The sequence below is a fragment of the Pleurodeles waltl genome, chromosome 1_2, assembly GCF_031143425.1.
Source record: "Pleurodeles waltl isolate 20211129_DDA chromosome 1_2, aPleWal1.hap1.20221129, whole genome shotgun sequence".
Taxonomy (NCBI): domain Eukaryota; kingdom Metazoa; phylum Chordata; class Amphibia; order Caudata; family Salamandridae; genus Pleurodeles; species Pleurodeles waltl.
The window spans coordinates 800,222,902-800,237,195 of record NC_090437.1 but is presented as its reverse complement, the minus strand read 5'-3'; the positions used below and the strand labels follow the sequence as shown (position 1 = coordinate 800,237,195).

Genomic DNA, 14,294 nt, shown 5'->3' with positions numbered 1-14,294 from the left:
TCGAGTAACTTAAATAATCTACTCAACCTAACTGTAATGTACTTGACCTGTATATGGGTCTCAAATTGTTTTGATCCCAGGCAAATAGTTTACAGAGTCACCTTTTTCTTAATTCTCACATCTGATTGCACCTTCAAATATGCGAGCTCAGCATTTCTGCAGTACAAAAAAAACTTTTGTTTTAAGTAGACTAAAGTTTGATGCATGTATGACCATAATCTAGCCCAAATACCCATGAGGTCTGGCCCACATAACCTAGGACTTCTTTTAGTTTACTAACAACATTGCCATCAGTGCAGGAGTGTTTCTCGGTTTATTTAAACACTGAAGTTTAATAAATATATTACTAAACCATGATGTGGTAACATATTGTCATCTACACACAGTAACTTTCCAAGAAATGTCCAAAAAGCTCTCCACTAACTTGCTGCTTTACTGATAAAACTATATAGTGTATTAATCTGTGAAAATTGAGTTATAGAAAACCTATTCTTTGCACACCAACTTGTAAAGTATTCTGATTTGTTTTCCTCTTATTAAAATATTTTTTCATCACACAAATATAAAAAAGGCTTTCACAACTACTGAAATATATTTTGAAATGTTTGCACAGTTGAGCTAGTCATTTAAATGCTGTGTGTAAGGAAAAACCGGACACCCTATAGCCTTCTATTTTACATGCTAAGCAGCAGGTCACACAATTCACCTTACAAAGTCCTGGAAATCTGCAGTCAGAAGGAAAATTAATTGTAGGGAAAACTGACTTTTGACCTCTGTCTGAACACAGAGCAAATGTGACATAAGAACAAGATTTAAAGGCATCTTTTATTGCCCCTCCACTTTCCAACTAAACAGAACACCTGTTCACTGTCAACTCGCCAGAAGGGACCAGTGAGTATTAAAAATAGCTCGACCTGATCAAATAAGACTTGCCAATGCAAGTGGTCGAGTGGATTTTGGCAGCCCTGCGGTAGCCAAGGAAATGTCAAGAATCTTCCAATGACAAATATGCATATGGTTTCGTAGTGGCTGGAATTTGATGTAATATTGTGCTCAGATGCCAGCTACGCATTTGTGCATATAGTGGTTGTGGCCTTCACCTGTGTCATTGAGCTTTTCTGATAATTTCCTTATGGCCCTTTCGTGGTTCCTTGACAGACAATGTCAGGACCGCAGAAAGTTGTAGAAAAATATCTTTGCTGGTTCTGCATGCTCTAAGGAATCTTTTGATGGGTAGGGCCATGTTCCTCCTTAATGCCCAACCAGAAAATCTTGGTGGTAATTCAGCTTTCGAACTTTGGTAACGTTAATCAAAGTGGCATTTCGGCTTTGCCTTTCTTCTAATGGTGAATATAAGCGGGACATGTAGGAACAGATATTTCTAATTTTGTTTCTCCTCCACATAGGCCTTCCAAACATGTAGGAATTGGTTTCTCTTGATGCATAAATGTGGAACGAGCATGTGTGTTTTCATAAAGATATTGTTTATGCAGCCATAGTATTGCACCCTGGACTTGATGGATATTAAGGCAAGGATATGGAGCCAGGTGTACAAGTGTTTTTAGCGGTAGCAAACAGAGAATCTGGCCAAAAGCATTTTTCTATGTACCAAGCCCATTTTTCGATTCAGTAACCTGTTATCGAATCGCAAAATGGGTTAGTGATTTGGTATTAGGAAGGGGCATCACTTCCTAATAGTGGCTCTCAGTGGTATGTGTGAATGTTTTGCGACTGCATTTTGGTTGCAAAACATGCACATTTTACCGACTCTTTGAAGGAGGTGGTAACCTATTCACAAACTGGAAGGGGTCCCCAAGAGACCTCTTCCCGTTTGTGAATGTGGGTGTAAACATTTTTTAAGAGCAGGCAGTGGTCTGGCGGTCCACTGCTTACTCTTTTTTTTTTTTTAAATGAAAAGTAAACTTTTTGTTTTTGAAAACTCATCCCATTTTCCTTTAAAGAAAACAGGTGCATTTAAAAAAAAGAAAACAAAATGCTTTATTTGAAAAGCAATCACAGATCTAGTGGTCTGCTGACCCCAGTAGATCCCCACCCCTGTGATTTGTATCCATTCCCAATGGGTCGCAAATTGCATCTTACCTCATGATTATTGAGGCAGATCCTTTTGCAACCCTTTGGGAATCACTAAATGTGTCTAGAGTGTAAAATGGTAATTACTAGCCATGTGCCCGCATACAACTGTTTTGTTTCTCTCAATGTGTTCTCTGCCCTTTAGCTCAGTGTGCAAAATCATGTGGACCTTGTAGGAAAGTACCCTTATTCTTGGCATGGTTGCCCCCTTTTTCTGCCTAATGCCAGTGTGTTTGACCGTGTCCACTGAGATCCTGCTAACCAGGACCCCAGTGATTATGTGCTCTCTCCCAAAACTCTATATTTCATCCCACATTTGGCATACTGGTGCCCCTATGTAAGCCCCTAGTATATGGTGCACAGGTACCCAGGGCATTGGAGCTCCAGGGAATCCCTATGGGCCGCAGCAGTTATTGTGCCACCCATAGGGAGCCCATGCAAAGGGTTCTGCAGGCCTGCCATTGCAGTCTGCGTGAACCAGGTGCCTACACCCGTTTTCACTATAGATCACTCCACCAGATCACTATGTCACCCCTATGCTAGGCCCTTTCAGCCCAGAGGGCAGGGTGCATGTACCTGGAGGTACCCCCACAAACTCCAGACCTATTTTCCTGGACTTTGAGTGTAGGATGCCATTTTACGCATGTACTGGACATAGGTCACTACCAATATCCAGCTACATAATGGTAAATCCGAATCTAGGCATGTTTGGTATCAAACATGTTGGAATCATACTCCAATACTTTTGCAAGTGTGAGCCCCAGCATTGCTTCCACAGCCTTGCAAGGTTTTCCAGGCAGCCCCAGCTGCTGCCACCTCAGACAGGTTTCTGTCCTCCTGTTGCTTGAGCAGCACAAGCCCAGGAAGGCAGAACTAAGGATTTCCTTTGGGAGAGAGTTGTTACACACTCTCAGTTTGGAAATGAGTGTTACATGGCTTGGGAAGGGTAGCCTCCCCAAGCCACTGGTATGCTTTGAATGGCACCTTTGGTGTCGTCTGCACATAAACCAGTCTACACTGGTTCGGGGACTTCCAGTCCCTGCTCTGGTGCGAAACTGGACACTAGAAAGGGGAGTGACCACTCCCCTGTTCATCACCACCCAGGGGGTGGTGCCCAGAGCTCCTCCAGAGGGTCCCTGGGTTTTGCCATCTTGAATCCAAGATCAGCAGGGAACTCAGGGAGCTTCTGAGTGGCCAGGTCAGGCAGGTGACGTCAGAGCCCCTTCCTGATAGGTGGCCACCCAGCTAGGTGACCAATCTCCCTTTCAGGGCTATTTAGGGTCTCTCTCTTTTGGGGTGGTTTCTCAGATTTGGCTTGCAGGATTCCTCTGCATCCCTTACTTCAACTTCTGACCAAAGAAACTGCATCTGGACTCTCCAGAACCCGACAATCTGCAACAATGACGAAGACTTGGCCTGCAACATTGTTTCCCCGGCTCCTTCCAGCTTCTGCCACATTACCGCGGTCGTGCATCCTCTAAGGACAAGCCGGTCTTCAGACTGCACAAGAAGCAAGAAGGGATCTCCCTTGGTGTGAAGGAGTCACTCCCCTGCATCTGCAGGCACCAACAGCAACGACCAGCTGCGTGGATCCCCTCTCCTGCTGAGCAGCATGGATCCTGTGTCACGGGTGGTGGTCGGAAGTGGTCCAGATGGTCCTCTCTATCAGCTGTCCAACTTGGGTGGAGGTATGCCCTTGCCTTTCCACTCAGGACAGTTCCCAGTGCACCATGTCTTTTGCAGCTGTCAGAGCTTGTTGGTACTTCTTCCAAGGGGTCTTCAGTCTTTGTGTAGCTCCAGCACTCCTTCCTTTGACACATAGCTCTGAGTGACTCTCTTGCGGCGTGGGACTCCTTTTCGTAGTGCTGCGTGGGCTCCATTTGCACCTTCTGTGTCCCAGTTTTGTGGGACACCTGTGCGTGCTGCCTGTGCTTCTGTGGGCTCTCTGTGACATTGAGGGCTCCCTCTGATTACCCTGGGTTGAGTCCTCCTGGGCCTTGCTGGTCCCCACCAGCACCACTTTCCCCCAGCTGCTAGTTTTGCCTGTGCCAAGGCTTGTTGGTGGAATCTGAACACGTAAACCCGACTGCAGTCTTCCTTCTGGCGTAGGACATTGCCTGTATCCTCCAGGAACCCGACTCTGACTCCAGGGCTGCAGTGCTGACTTTCCTTCCTCACTGTCGACCTACTCCTGCTATCCTCAGCTTGGTGGGTAGGTGATCCTGCCCCCACTGGACTTTGCTGTGTCTTCTGGACTTGGTCCCCTCTTTCCACAGGTCTTCCTCTTCAAGAATCCACCATTGATTTCTTGCAGTCATCTGAGTTTTGCAATTCTCTTCTTTTCTTTTAAGTGGGTGTTCTGGGGAAAATCTAGTAATTTATTCTTGCTTTCCTGGTTGCTGGTGGGTGTTGTGATACTCACCTATGTGTTTTCCTGGTACCCCAGCGGCCCCCTGCACGCTCCACTTACCGTTCTTATGCCTATTTATGACCACTAGTGTGTATATATTTTGTGTATTGCTTACCTCCTAAGGGAGGATTGCCTCTATAGTAATTTTGGTGGTGTTGCCATAATAAATTACCTTTTATTTTTGTAACTCTGAGTGTATTCTTTCATGTGTGGAAGTGCTGTGTGACTACAGTGGTATTGCATGAGCTTTGCATGGCTCCTCGATAAACCTTGGCTGCTCATCCACAGCTACCCCTAGAGAGCCTGGCTTCTGGACAGTGCCTACACTAAACTAATAGGGGATACCTGGACCTGGTATAAGTACCCTGGGTACCCACCACACGCCAGACCTTTTTGATACAATGCATTCAATCTCCATCTGTCTTCCCATGCCCCTTCAATACTTCCCTTTAAACAACCCCCAACATTGTCATAATAGGTGTGCTCTTATACACCGCGTGCCAGGAATCACTTCCTGCACAAAGGTGAAGAAGTACTCTGTCCTGTAGTAGATCTGATAACTCCCCTGCACCCAGGAAGTTTTCGTTATTATTCTTTTTTAATACGAACAGAACGTTGGCAAATGTGAATCTCGACATGGCATTTAGCAGTAGGAGACCGTAGTGCACTTAACAATTTGCAATCAGCACAAGCCCAATTATTGGTGTAAGGCCACTTAAATATTTGTCACCAGGGGCATGACTAATTAGCTACTGCATTGCGTGGCTTAGGGAACTATAGAAACATGAGGCAATTGGAGTTAGGAGCAGAAGTGTGTGTCCCCTAACAGTCACCAGCCAAGCTTCCGGGTAGGACTGTCAAGCCTAAGTGGCATCCTCTTCATCCTCCGCTCACGTGGTCAGGAGAAAGTTAGTGAGGGGGCCCCGGATATCTATGGGAAGAGACCTTTAGTTCCCAGTAGCTGATTATTTGTTCTTGACAATACACCACATCTCTCAGCCATAGCTTGATGGAGGTAGACGGTTTCCTACCCCAGTGCTTTGCCACCCTGCCCTTGGCCAGGAGGAGAAGCATGGCTGTCAAGCGGTGTTATGTCTTGGGGATGTCCTTGACATATCCCTGAAGCCCAAGGGTGTCAGGGGAGAGGAACACTTGGTTATCTTTTGAATGGTTTAAAAAAACTTCTGACCAAACCACTGCTAACCTAGGGCAGAGCCAGGCCAGGGGAAGAAAGGAAGCTGGCAGCTAGAATCTTGGGCCAGCCCCATTTGAAAAAGCTGCAGAGGGGTGTGGTATAGCCGGTGTAAATAATTAAACGGAATTAAACAAAGTCTATATTTTGGAGAAAGGTGTCCTAATTGGGCACAGCAGAAGGACCATTGTGCATTTGTGAGGGGCGTAGATCATCGTGCCCTGGCTCACAGTGGTGCCACCAAGAATGTTTTGTGTGAGTATAGAGGTGGGTGATCAGTTTGCACGGTTGTAAGGATGTGAGTATGTGCTCCATTGTTGGAAGTGTTGGTGGGGGGGATGGAAAGGTGTCATGGCATGTGGAGCAAAGTTGATAATAAAGTAGTGTGACCGAAAAAGCAATAGACATGGACTCCGATCACTCAAACTAGGTATCGGTCTGAAAAGTGTTAGAGAATGAATTTTCAGGCTCAGATTTATGCTCCAATTTCTAATAGTAGCTCTACCATGGGGTTGTCAGCGATGGGGATTGATGGCACATATAGCAATGTCAGGCATGCTTTTTTGCGTGGCTTGTGTGCAATTCGTGTATAAAGTCATATCTGGTGTGCTCAGGCCACCCTGAGCTGGCGGTAGGGTAAGGACCTCCCAGGAGATCAGAGATTAGCTCCCCACCCAATTCAAGGCCATCTTCTTCGCCCTCAGCTGTTTGTAAATATCCCCCTCACTTTTTCAAACGTGTAAAGGAACTTTGGTAGTATAATAATCTTGGCGATTGCGATGCGTCCGGCTAGGGATATGGGCAGCCTGGACCAGAGCAGTATTCTCTCCTAAAGCCAAGCCATGGCACAACTGTGGTTGGCCTGCCAGAGTTCCTCAGTGTCGCAGCTTAGCCATATTCTCATGTATTTGATCCACTCATCCGCCCATTTCCTAGGGTACTCAGTAGCGAATGGGTGTGTGCTGTCCGTGAGGGGGGGAAGATTAGCAACTTTGACCAGTTGATCTGGATGCTGGCGTAGCCTCCGAACTTAATCACCTCTTGGGTCAGTGGAGCCAGGTTTTCTTTGGGGTTGCATGCATAAAGGATGATATTGTCAGCATACATAGAAATAACAAGGCCTGTGGTGGTAAATACTATACACCTATTTGTGTGCTACTAGCGAAGCCTAGCAGCCAGAGGTTCCATTGCAGTAGTGAAGAATAATGGGGAAAGTGGGCATCCCTGTCTTGTTCCCTGAGACACCGGGAAGGTGTCAGAGGTGAGTCCATTGAGTCTCATTCGGGCCGTGAGTAATGTGTAAAGGAGTTGTATTTGTTTAATGTAATGTGGGCTTAGGCCAATTCGTGCCAGCAAGGGGAAGAGGTATGCCCATTCCATAGTGTCAAATGCTTAGGTTGCATCCAGCAGGGCAGCCACCATCGTGATTTGGGGATTAAGGTGGTGCATGATGTAAAAATTGTGCTGAGGTTGTATGAAGGGACCCTGTTGGGGACAAATCCTGACTGGTCAGGCAGTAAGATCTTAGGGAGATGGGGTAGGAGGCGATTTTCCAGCACCTTAGCGTATATTTTATAGTCCATGTTTGTGAGAGCGGTCTTTACAAATCGCTGCTGTCATCTAGCTTATCCGTCTTGAGGAGTGTGATGATTACTGCTTCTCACTGTGAGGACAGAAGAGAGCCGGTGTATAAAGACTCCTGATACATTGCTAAGAGGCGTGGGGCCAAGAGTGACGTGTATTCTTTATTGAAGCTGTTGTAAGCCTGTCACGACCTGGAGCCCTGTCCCCAGGAAGGCCCATAATTACCTGAGTGACTTCTTCTGTGATGATGGGGACGTTTAAGTAGGCGCGGTGAGTACTGTCGAGCCAAATCAGCAGAATGGTGTCAAATATCAGGTGAGTTCAGCCTCACTGAGGACGGGAGTAGCCTTCTATAGTTGGGCGTAGTAGGTTGTCATTACAGTTAGTATTTCGGAGGGAGCGGTCACAGGTTTCTGGTTAGGGCCCTGAAGTGATGTAGCTGGAGGAGCGCGGAGTAGTCCTGCCAGTGTGTTACCCGGCCTAGTCCCCTCTCTGTATCGTGTGGCCTGCATCTTTCTGTGGAGATAGCAAGTTTTACGGAAGGCTGCTTCTTGAAATTCAGATAATTTGTCACAGATGCTAGCTAGAGTGGCATCATCCACAGAGTGGTAGCCAATTGTTTTGAGGTTGCGAATCTCCAGCTCCAATCTGGAAAGAGATTCTTTAATCACTTTCAGTACCCCAGATTTTTTTGGCGCTGTAAGCGCCCCGGATCCCCACCTTTTAAAGGCTTCCCAGAGTGCAGAAGGCGATTTGACAGACTCTTTATTGAGAGCGAAGTAAGTGGTTATTTCAGTTCAGATTTCATCCCGAAACAGAGTTCCCCCAGTGCTGATGGTGTCGGTCGTCAGTTGAATGGTCGAGGCAGTGTTGGAGGCAGTTGGATTTCCAGTAGTATCGGAGCCTGATCTGATAGTGTTTGGCAATTGGGACACTCCAGTGGTCCAGGTTTGGATCGCTTTAGAAATTAACCAGAAGTCTATTCTGGACCAAGCTTTGTGAGCCATTGAGAGGCAGACGCCTTATCTTGCATGGGGATGGAGGAGTTGCCAAATGCCTTGCAAGGATTTGCCACGCATGATGATATTAAGGGTTGAGGTGAAACTGGGATGTAGGTCAACACTGCATTGAAATTGCCACCCCAAAGTAGGGCACATGGTTCCAGCGTGGCAACCTTTGACCATAAGGTGACAAACTCTGGGGTCATTTGTATTGGGGCCGTACACTTCTATTGGGTGTCTGTGGAGGGTGCCAGCCAGTATTGTTCCTCTGGATTGATGAGTGATTGGGAGACCTGCCAAAGGACCCCCCTGCAAAGCAGAATCAAGACACACACACTTCCCCCCCCCACCCCCTTCCCCCCCCCCCCCCCCCCCCCCCCCCAACCTCTGGTGTAGTTAGAGTAGGTGGAAGAGTATGTGTCACCGCACCATTTGACTCACAAGCCAGGGGCCTGTGGGCATTGTACATGGATTTCTTGAAGGCAACATAACGTCTACGTCATGCCTGGTTAGGTAGGAATGTATGAGGCGTGTTTTGCAGTGGTCGTTTAGGCTGCGGACATACCAGGTTAGGCATTTTTAAGTGGCTATTTCACTAGCGAGGAGCTGTCATATTGGTGGGTGGGTCATCGCTGCACAGGTCCTGATGTAATGGTGCAGGTAAGAGGGCCATGTCCAGTGGCTAGAGTAAATCCAGAAAACAACAAAACAATACTGAAGTATCATCTCATATCCTCTCCCACCCACTCTAACCCCCCAATCAGGTTGAGTAAAGCATCCCATCCTTCCTCCCATAATAATCCCCACAACCCATAAGAGAAAATAGCCAGGACACATCCCTGGGGGCAGGGGAACTCCCAACATCAACCCCGCCCTATACAATCAGGGTGGACGAACACAGAATCTAGAGAACGGACCCTGGTTTGAACAGTAGTAAGTGAGCACAGGATATGGATTGGGAGGGGGGGTGTTTGTGTCCTGCAGGGTGACCGTGCTCTTCAAGGTGAAGAGGTCAGGAGGGAGCAGCCCAGGACTACCAGGCAAAGCAAGTGTGATTGTACAAAAGAGAGAGATGCTATAGTTTGTCAATTGTTGTCGCTTAGTGGGGACTCCAACATGGTAGTTGGTGAACTTCCGGGGGAGTGCTAATTTTTTGCAACCTTTTTGGCGAACTTAAGAGCTGCCTCAAGAGCAGTGAAAAGTGACTTTTTCCCCATGGGATATCTGGAGTTTGGCTGTAAAAGGCCCCTGCTGTGTGTTTTTCTTTTTTTTTTTTAAACGGGCACTAAGTCCTGGCGCGACGTCCGCACCACCAGTGTGCAATCTGGGTAGAAGGAGATATTGCTGCCCTGGTATTGCAGCACTCTCTCGCAAGACTGTGTCTCGGTCCCAGTACTCTAGTAATTATCGGGTGGACCGGTGTGCTGGGGGGGAAATGGGGATCCAATGAGACATGAGTGCGCTCCACAATGAGGACTGGCAATAAGCTCTCCCCGAAAAACTCCTTAAATGTTTTGACGAGGTCCTCCATCCTGGAGATAGCGGTTGATTCTGGAACTCTTGTGATGTGAAGGTTATTATGCATAGATCTTGCTTCTTGGTCTTCGTTTTTTTTTTTGTTTGATCAATTTGAGGACTTTATCCATGTGAAGCAAATGTTCTTTAGTATCGGAGTGAATGTCCTCGGCAACCGAGATGTGTTTCCAGTTGGTCCAGTCTTGTCATGTTTGTCCTCCCTGTTCTTTACCTGGTCCAGGCGATTGGTGAGTAGGTCTAGCTTGGCATCTATACTTTTAACACTTATTTTAACATCCAGGAGGATCTCCTTCAGGTTCCCCCTCCCAATCCCCCCGGTGCTCTGCCTTTCGAGTGAGGTGTTTTTCTCAAAGGTCAGTTTGGCCTGCTTAGCCTCATGTTTTCCCATGGTGTGGCCGTCGTAGAGGTAGGGGCAGGAGCAGTAAAGGCAGTGCACCCACGCCAAAGGCGAGCGGACTGTGCAGCGGGCTGGCGAGATCTGCTACATCGACTTTGTTAGTTAGCACAGAGGGAGAGAGGCTGAGCCCAGGGTTGGTGGGACCCTGCTACACCCCTGCAGAGTGGCCATGGGCACAAGCAGGCCAGATCCAAGGCGCCAGTGGTGCAGCCATGCTGGGGACCTTTTATTCCTCTTGTGGGCTTGCGACTGTTCAGCCTGTGTAAAAGCAGGCTGTCACAGTAGGATTTACCAGGATGGTGGGGAGCGATGCCCTCCGCACCACTGCCCAATGAGGGCCTTGTGAAGTGTCAAATTACTCCAGCGCGCGCTGGTTGGGAAGTGCAATGGAGGGCCTGGAATCTGATGGTGGGCCCGCCCCGTCATCCAATCGCCGGTCCTAAAGGGAAGCGGGGAGGGTGTACACAATAGTCCAATGCGAACGTCCCTCCCTTCAAGGGCACAGTCTTATGAGGATTGCACCCGTTCTAGTCAATTGGCATCTGGAGCTGGGCAGTGGAGCCGAAACAGCAGCAGGGCAGCGGCACTGCGAGCAAGCCAGACTCACCAATGTCCCCGGAAGGACCGATCCTTTCCCTTTTCTGCAGTTGCACAAGGGCCCCGCTGTGGGCCGCATTCTTTCATCAGGTAGGGCAGGCCTCCCTGCAGTACGGGTGCCACCAGCGCTGGACTCCAGCCTCCCGCAGTGCCAGGCCGCACCTGCAGCCCCCAAGGTGAAACAGCAGGTGATGGGTTTGATCAAGGGCTCTTGGGCCTGTCTGATGCAGAGCCCCCCGCCCCCAGGGCACACGGCCGCCAGGCAGTGCATGTGACTGTCGGGCCAATCAGTTTCCTCCCCCCCCACCCCCCAAACCGGCATGCTTGAAATGTCGCCTCCTGAAGGTCACTGCGCACATCCCAGCAGACCAGGGATCGCGTACATCCAGCAGGCAGGCTTAGGGCATTCTTTCTGTGGCAGATAAATGGCAGTTGTTGCGTTCGGCTGGCAGAGCCCCCTATCGAGTGGCAATCTTGGTGCCCGAAGTAGTCACGCCCTCGCCACCTTTCATTTTTAGGTAGAGCACATAAGCGCTTTGACTTGCAAGCATTGCGGGCTTTCACTCGTTCGTGGGCTTGCCTTTCAAAAATTCCTTGATGTCATTAGTAATTGCTTCACGTTTGTCCCAACTTGGTGCAGTTTTGTTACTGCCTTGCAGACTGACCCTGTTACATGGATAATTGCATGATTTCTGGTATACTTCAGCGTGGGTGAACTATTTTTTTTTTTCTTTTGTCGCTCCCCTTTGTGCTCCATGGCAGCCCTGGCGCCAACAGCGCAAACTTCATCAGTGGTATTGGAGCGCTGGTCACATTGTTAACACTTACCTAATCAGTCATTTCTTTTGGTTCTCCCCATATCTTTCCCAAAAACACATATAATTCATTAAATGCTTTATGTAAAAAAAAAAAAAAAGAGAAATCCACAGAGGCTGTCCCAGCACAGAGGCAGAGCCGATACTATAATATTCACTGCACTCAGGAAAAGTCACCCCATAATGCTTTGCAAGCATTCTTTTTCAAAACATTTTTGCCCATAACTCAGCCTGTGGTGGTCCTAGGACAATGGGACCACTACCCAAAACGTTCAGCATGACAAGCTCTTTTTGTTTAGGGCGCCTCTGGGTCCACACACCAGACTAATGGGGACTCCAAAATAACCCCTCCCACCATGCAGTCCCTTTTTTAGCTCTCTAATGGCTCAGAACTTTTGTTTTACAGTTTGGAGTAGTCAGTGTTCTAAGGCCCTTAGTATTGCAGTAGACCTGCTAGGCCTGAAAATGTGTAAGGCACTAGACTCTCTAGGGGATAAATGTATGGTTACACTGCAGTTCTTTCAGTCAGTTTGTGTTCCTACTATATGGTAACTTGACAATGTTTCTTACAAATTCTGTTTTCATTATGGTGTCCTTTAGGGGCTATTCTGAGGATTACAGTCTAATACCAAATGTGTATTTCTGATAAAGGTTTTTATTGGGTTTATATGATAATTGTATATGTTTTATTACTCACTCCTTGTTGCAATTATGACCATAATTCAGGCCAACTTAACATCCTTATTGCACTATAACTTTTTGAACACTCTTGATATGTTTGGGTGACCGCTCTAGTTTATTTCTCTCGTTACTCCTCCGTGGCTGTCTTATTTTGGGAATTGTTAGCCAGCCAGCAACTGGGTAGGGTGGTGAAAGTGGTATTCTATTGGAATTAGCATGGCAGATTTAAACTAGGATTGTAAATGGCAACATCTTCATTTTTGGCTGCAGATAAAGGGGAAAAGGGCAAATGGAAGTGCTTTAGTTATATTCATGGCCACTGGAATTATGTGGCAGACAAAGAGCAAATTATGAGTACAGTTGACTAATTTATGTGGTAAGAAAAGTGTAGTTATGAATTTACGCCAGTAGCTCGAACTCAAGCAAATGCTTGTTAATCTTATTGCATTAACGAAGCTGAGCATCTTGTGCAATCCTTGGCTGACCACTTCATCTGTCCCATTTTGCATCCTTGACTGCATTGAAATCTCCCTCCATTGACAGATGATGTGCTGGTGTCTTTGGAATGTTTAGTAGCTCTTAATTTTTCCAGCTTTAGTCTGTAATCGATCTTGAAGTTATCATGTACTAGCAGATATATCCATGTCTTGTCCTTTGGAAGTATTCCATTGTTCTTAATTAGTATTGCTAGATACCTCAATTGTCTTGTAAACCTGTATGTGTTACTTGCCTGTAATGTTATATACATTAATTTGCTCACAAGAGATTTGAATTTGTACTTTTTGTCCCCTTTTGATCACAGCCCAATGGTTTAAATCCTTCCATAGCTTCCTCTCTCTCCACGCTTCCTAACAGTGGCCATCTAACTGTGTAAAGTTCTGATTGACTCATAACCCTTAAACAACTCAACCAAATTAAAACGTCTACTTATAGTGCATGCATATACACAGTGTATTCTGGTGTGCTGTCTAACCACTCTGGAAAAACAGTGAGCTGGCAAAACAGTCGCAAATAAACTTTTTGAGATCCTTCATCGATGGTGTGGTTGGTGTTGCATGAAGAGGCACAGTGTTTCAGATTTTTGAACAGTATCTCTAAAAGCTTTTTTGGCAGATGCACCCTTTCTAGTTCCTAGAATTTTAAAGGAAAAGGTGTGTTGAGAATAAAATATTCAATATGTATTTGATACTGTTAGATTATTTTGCTGAAATGAATAATGTAGTGCTCTGTACAATCCACATAGACGTGAAGACTTTGTTTATTGACAGGAAGCAAGTGTAACTGGGCCAGAGCAAGGGAGATCTCCGTTATGGGCTCTCCATTAATAATTGTAAGCACTGAATAGTTCCACCCATGTCCAGAAACCAGGAACACTTCTTCCTAGAATATGTCTTCATATTTAAATTGCCTTTCTTCCGAAAGGCTGTGATTTCTTCATTAAAATGCAAAATATTTAGCTGCCCATGAAAACAGGCTAAATTGCCCATTTCCATTAGATTGTGGGGGTAACTATCTTGCAGATGCAGTGGGTGTCTCTGGCACTCTTTAACAGTTCACAACTAACTGACCTACCAAAAGATAGAAGGCAGGCATAAAATATATATATATATATATATATATATATATATATATATATATATATATATATATATATATATATATATATATATATATATACGCTCAGGGACTACATGAGTTTCCAACCAAATCGTTTTAGTCCTTTTGCTGACACACCAATCCGTGTTGCCCATGGCTATTGTCTTACCCTTCCCTTGCAAAAATAATCATTGTTGAGGTTCACAGGTATCAACCCTGAGGTGCAGTAGAGTTCTGAATTTACCTTTTTCTGATAATAACCTATTTGGCATTTATGCATGAAATCTGAAATGTAGAACATTTGAGCTGGTGGACTTTAAAGAAAAGAGACATTTTGACAGAACCTATGATCTCTGCTGTTACTCTCATAGGGTTCTACCCCCTCACTGGCCTC

At 46.3% G+C, this 14,294-nt stretch overlaps 1 protein-coding gene across 1 annotated transcript in view; it reads left to right on the top strand.

Annotated features, from left to right (window-relative positions):
- HPF1 (histone PARylation factor 1) overlaps nt 1-14,294 on the top strand; it is a 142,137-nt gene that overhangs the window by 50,121 nt on the left and 77,722 nt on the right. The gene's annotated exons all lie outside the window — the stretch shown is intronic.